Genomic DNA, 6,286 nt, shown 5'->3' with positions numbered 1-6,286 from the left:
CATTGCTTCACATTTGCATTTATCTGGAGTGTTATATGAAAAAAATTAATGAAGAAATTAGAAATTTAAACACAGTAATATTTAAGTGGACATTTAATAGGTCTTTGAAAAGTCTCTGGATCATCCAAAAATTTGACTCTTACAGGTGGCTTTGAGGCAGGAAATAGCAGTATAGGGGCTAAGATTACTGCTCCCATTATCTCATGTTGGAATTGTTAGCATTGTTGTCTTAGTTCCAAACAGAGCATGAGGTAAGTTCTACTTTCTCTACCACAACAGCCAACTCTCACCTTGGTATTTCAACTGAATCCATCTAAATACGAATCCTCATAAGCCTTTGGAAATTGTTAAAAATGTCACCAAGAAAGAATTAAGAATAATGGCAACATTCAGACTAAAAGTGATATCTCCTGCTCTCATCCATCTTCCCTGGTTAATCCCTTAAAGTAATCTCATACATACATTTTAAGAAGAAATGAGTTAAGTGAATGACATGAATGTGAATCAACCTGAATGAACCCAGGAAATGATAGATAAAATTTCATGCTAAGCAGGAAAGGTGATGAATCATGTGAAAAGATTGTAACAATAGTCTGGTTTATTTCTGGAGAAGTTTGTGTTTTTTGTTTTTGTTTTTTTTTTTGCAGGGGCAGGGGGTGCATGATTTTTTGTGTTTTAATTATAAAGGATGTTGTAAGCAGAATATGTTCATCCGTTTAGCATCTGAAAGCATCGGATTAAAAATGCCATCTTCTGAAGATTCAATATCTTTAGTACTTGTGCATTTATCTAAATAACCACAAATGTACTGAAGATTTGTTATGCAGAATTTGTATTCATTACACTTTTTATTGGTTGCCAGGGCTAATCATTAGGAAGTTGCTAGCTTACTGATTATGAGACTTTCTATACATAGCAAGATTGGTCTTCAAAAAGTAGATTTTCTGCTGCTTCATCACATAGTCAGATCCTTTGCAGTATGGTAGTATCTACCAGACCCTAAAATCTACTCCCACATCCTTCGATAACTAGCACTACCTCCAACTTACAATGAGGCATTGGAGACTATGGAATTTCAAGTATGTTTTCAATCCATGAAACAATGAAAAATAGAAAATCATGAAAGTCCTATGCAACTCCCTTCTGCTTCTGCAGTGGCAATGGCAGAAAATAGGCAGAGGGTGCTGAGACACTTAGTTTTTAGATTGTCTATCAACTTTGACTTGGCTGTTTCAGTTTCTCTGGATGTGAGACCAACAAATAGACATTACTCATGGAGCTGAATCATGTAATCCTGACATTCTTGTGATAGGTTAAACAAGAAATAAAACAAGTGGCAACTAATAGAAGAATAGTCCACAGATGTACCTTGCAGAGGCAAAGGAAGATGCTGGTAGAGTTGGTGATTAGAATGTAAATTTCTTAAGAGTAGGAATTGTTTTATTTTTTTAATCTCCAACACCTAGCACAGTACGTAGCACATAGGGACTTAGTGAATCGTTCCTGATTGATTTTATTCTACATTGAAAACAATATTTTATGGGACATTTGACTATCATAATTGCATTGCTCAAGGTATTTACAAAAAGCTTATCATAAAAGTAATTGCAACTTAAACACCAGTATCAGTTGTAGAGGATGAAAAGGTAGAAAAATTATACCAAGAAGGCCTTCCAATTTGAATCAGCATTCACTTTGATGTTTGACGACTGCAATAAAAAAGTGAGAATAGATCAGAATTGTGAAAAACATTTGAAAGTATGATTCAAGAAGTAGGAATTACATTTCAAGGAGAGTGCAAAGCCTTGTGGACTACAAAATCCTTATGCCTTTACATCATGAATATTTTACCTAAGAATCAGTAGGCATTCAAGATGCTGACCATAGAATAATATCCCTGAAAGTAAGTTGATCATATAGCAAAAAACTTGTTATTGATGTGGAAATTATCTCTGAATTAATTTTCTGTGTATAGTCAGACCTCTGACTTCTGAGAGCAAAGATCAGAGAGAAAAAAAAAAACCTATGGGAAGAAAAAAATGGCCTATAATTAAGACAGTTCAATCCTGCACTGTTTAAACAATAATGAAAATGTATAATGTACAGCAGAAATCAAATTATAGCAACACTGATTATTTTATACAGAAATTTAACTGACATAAATCAAGTATAAGATTTTTAAATGCCCAAAAACACCTTTATCAGCAAGCAGGATATATTTGCCCAGCACAAAGTTGCTGCCCAAAGGCAATTCAGGGTTAGAAAATAAACTCACTTATAAGATCCTATGAAGAAACATGATGAGCAGTATCACCTCAAAAGTAGAATCAATGCAAAATAAAAATCAGTTTAAAGAAAACTTAATAAGAAATCATCCTGAGGACTTTTAAGGTTAAAAATGTAAGAAGAATGACATGAAAATGGAAAGAATCTGCAAAAACGTGTATGATACTTAAACAGCAAGGTCCATTGAACCTTTACAATTGGACTCAACATCAGAGTGCTGGATGTGCTTATATGGATGACAGAAATGTCACTTAAGAATAAAGACAAGGAAAGCAGTTAGATTGGATCAAAGATTCACAGAGGAGATCTGTGTTGCAAGCAATTAAGGATCAATTCATAATAAATCTGAGGGAAGAGAAATTCCTAAAGGTAGTGATGACATTTCAGACCTCATTGCTAAAAAGAGAAGGAAAAAAGCCCCAGAGCATTAGGAAAGATAAAATGGATGAATGATATATAACTTCAGTACAGTTGACTAATCAACTCAGCAGGACCAGTGATGAAGCATGCTACTGACAGAGGACCAATGGACTCAAGGTGCAGGGTGAGACATTTTTGGCCAATGGAAATGTGTGAATTTACTTTGCTTGCTGTGATTATTTGTTCTGTGTTGCCAAAATCATAACATACAGTTGGATGGACAACTTTTAGTGTTTGTGAATCACCACATACATCCAGAACAGGTAGTACAAATGGACAAAAAATCAGGTTCAGAATTGGCCTGGTTACCTTTCAGGTAATTGCAAAGCTTTTAATAACCCTAAGCTGCTTTTGAAGACAAAGGCTCCTATTTTTAAAACCAATACTCCACCAGTGTTGTATAGCTACAAGACGTGAAACTTAACAGTCTCAAAAGAACTAAAAGTGATTATCACACAGGACAATGGAGAAGCTTATGGTGAGTGTGAGCAGGGTACAACATATAACCAATGAGTAATTTAGGAGAGCAGAAGTAAACAATAGGCTGCAAGGCAATGTGGTCAATGGAAAGAGTGTTGGCTGTAAAGTCAGACAACTTGGATTCCAATCTTACCTCTGGACAGGTGACTTAACCTTGCTGAACCTCAGTGCCCTCCTCTATAAAAGGAGGCAGTTTGGGGCAGCTAGGTGGCGCAGTGGATAGAGCACCGGCCCTGGAGTCAGGAGTACCTGAGTTCAAATCCAGCCTCAGACACTTAACACTTACTAGCTGTGCGACCCCAGGCAAAGGAGGCAGTTCAACTATTCAACCTGTGAGGGCCTCTAAAGGCCTTGTTAAGGGCCTCTTCCAGCTTTAGACATGATTGTATTATGATCCTTTGTTATCAGTGAAATGTAGGATAGGAAAAGAAGATGGACTAGTCACATAGCAAGTACAAGGAATGGCAGTGACAATTCAATAATGCACTAGTATTTTAGCAATGTCAGGCTAGCCTAAGGTATTTGGTATATAGTGTTTAATATTTTTTCATTTATTCACTCATTTAAAAAAATTTTTTGTGGGGCAATAAGGGTTAAGTGACTTGCCCAAAGTCACACAGCTGGTACCTGTCAAGTGTCTGAGGCTGAATTTGAACTTGGGTCTTCCTGAATCCAAGGCAAGTGCTTTATCCACTGTGCCACCTAACTGCCCCTATTCACTCATTTGTAAAAAAGCAAGGAAATCCTCTGGTCTTTTTGATGAACCCCTTGTGGCAAATTTATGAGAGGACATGAACATGAAGTATACAGGATATCCAGGCATGGATAAATGGTGAGAATATCCAATTGGATATTTAAATAAAATATAAAGCAGGAACTGTACTTGAACCTCAGTATGTTAACTATTCAGAAATGGATCTTGTTTTACACTGACTCCACTAGCACTTTTGAAACTGATATATTTCCCATGAATAGTACTTTTTGGAATAATTGATATGACACAACTTGCAAATAAAACATAATTCCAGTTCTTTCAGGGGTTGTTTCCAATTCATATTTTGCCCTGAAAAGTACTACCATTCTACTTTATCACATGACAGTTATAATTTACCAATAATCCAATATCCATTGGAGAGAATATCCAAATTGATGAGATTACAGGGTCATTGGAGAATTTTAATGTTCTTAATATTTTTATGTAATTCAATAAGCAATAGTTGATTCATTCCAAAAATATTTTCCAAAGATATATGCAAATCAAATTATTTTTTGTAAATTGAATCAGTTTTCCATGAATTTTATGAGAACTTTAGAGATAACCCATCTTTGTAAACCATTTTTAATTTGACCCTGGTGCCTAATACTTTTAAATTTCTCAACTTACCTATATAATGGCTGATGATCTGTCTGTAAGTTAACAAAAATGCTATTAGGGGAAAAAAAGTATTATTAGAGCAAAGCTCCCAAAATTTTGATTAAAAAGCCAAGCCTATCACTCCCTGTCTCTGTTTTATCAATCTCTCAAATAAGCGAGGATATGTCACCAGCGGTGTCTTACAAGAATACTGCTTCTTGCAACTTTCAGTCTTCAGATAATGGACATATATAACTACTGCTCCCCAAAAGCACATGAGGACCTCCCTCAAGGTGAATTCACCATTTAAAGTACTCTGTAGTGGGTAATTTTGCTAGAGGTTGTACTCTTTAGTAGTATAAATTCATTTGGTAAATTATATTTGTCGTGTGATAAAGTTGAGTGGTAGTACTTTTCAGGGCAAAGTATGAATTGGAAACAACTCCTGAAAGAAATGGAATTATGTTTTATTTGCAAGTTGTGTCATATCAATTATTCCCAAAAGTACTATTCATGGTTCATGGGAGCTTTGCCCACACCCAAAGGCCCCAGATTGATTCGATTGATTGGACTGGCTGAGACTGACTGACTTGGCTGATTAACTTACTTAAAGTTAATTCACTTACAGTTAATTCAAATTGAAACCACACATGCCTGACTCTCAAAAGGGTGTGTTCTCAGAGACTGTGACCTGACCAAATGGATTTGGGTGATGCTAGCCAATTAGCTTGAAGCAGTGTGTATGGACCGCCTCTCCTTGGGACTCAGAGGAAGCTGGGACTGGCAGTTCATCTCTCGAACAGCCTCATGGTAGAGGACTTCGGAGAAGCAGGCCAGGCTGAACTCTTATCTCTCCTCTAGGGTAGGTAGGCTTTTTCTTGGATTTCTGACCCAGGTGTTCTCTTTTTCACTAATAAATGCTTAATGCCAAACTTGGTGCTAAAGCTTCTAATTTATAAGTAAACCCTAGCTAGTTTCCCTATACTTGGGACAGGAATAAGGTGACCACACATTAGATTTTGAACGTCACAGTAGTATGATATCAGTTTCAAAAGTGCTAGTAGAGTCAGTGTGAAACAAGATCCATTTCTGAATAGTTAACATACAGGACAAGTACAGTTCCTGCTTTACATTTTATTTAAAGGGAAGCAACTTTTAGTTCAGCTAAGAGGATTAAAAATAATTGCATTTTTTAACTTCGAGCAACAAGAATTGTTTAAAATTAAAGCCTAGACAATTTACATTTTGTCATTTGACCTATTAGTGGAAGAAGACACAAAGATGTCTTCATGCTGATTGAGAGCCAGCAGATGGTAAATAGGGGATTGGTATTTTGGGTGTGGAAAGTCTAGGGAGATCACACTGTTTATCTTTGACCCAGGCTGTTAATATTTCTCTTCTGCCATATAACTATATTGTTCCTACCTTGACGTTTTTATTTGTTACCAGAACCAAAAGTTTGATGCCAGCAGCTTCCTGTCTGGAGGAGGGAGCAGGTGGCACCTTATTCCCAAATTCACCTTTGGCCTTATAACTCATCACTTCAACCATGTCAAGAAAATGTTGACTATTGGTTGAGTTGTTCTCTACAGATGAGTCTGCCTATCACAATTCAGCTTAAGATCCCAAGTCATTTGATAAAGGAATATCATAAACAGTATCATCTGAGTGGGGAAGCAGGGAGAGAAAATAGGGCTGAGCATTTTTACAAATTGACCTGGAGATAGCTCACTATTACTGAAGTTT

Source organism: Dromiciops gliroides, chromosome 4 (assembly GCF_019393635.1).
Source record: "Dromiciops gliroides isolate mDroGli1 chromosome 4, mDroGli1.pri, whole genome shotgun sequence".
Taxonomy (NCBI): Eukaryota; Metazoa; Chordata; class Mammalia; order Microbiotheria; family Microbiotheriidae; genus Dromiciops; species Dromiciops gliroides.
This window is presented reverse-complemented; position numbering follows the sequence as displayed.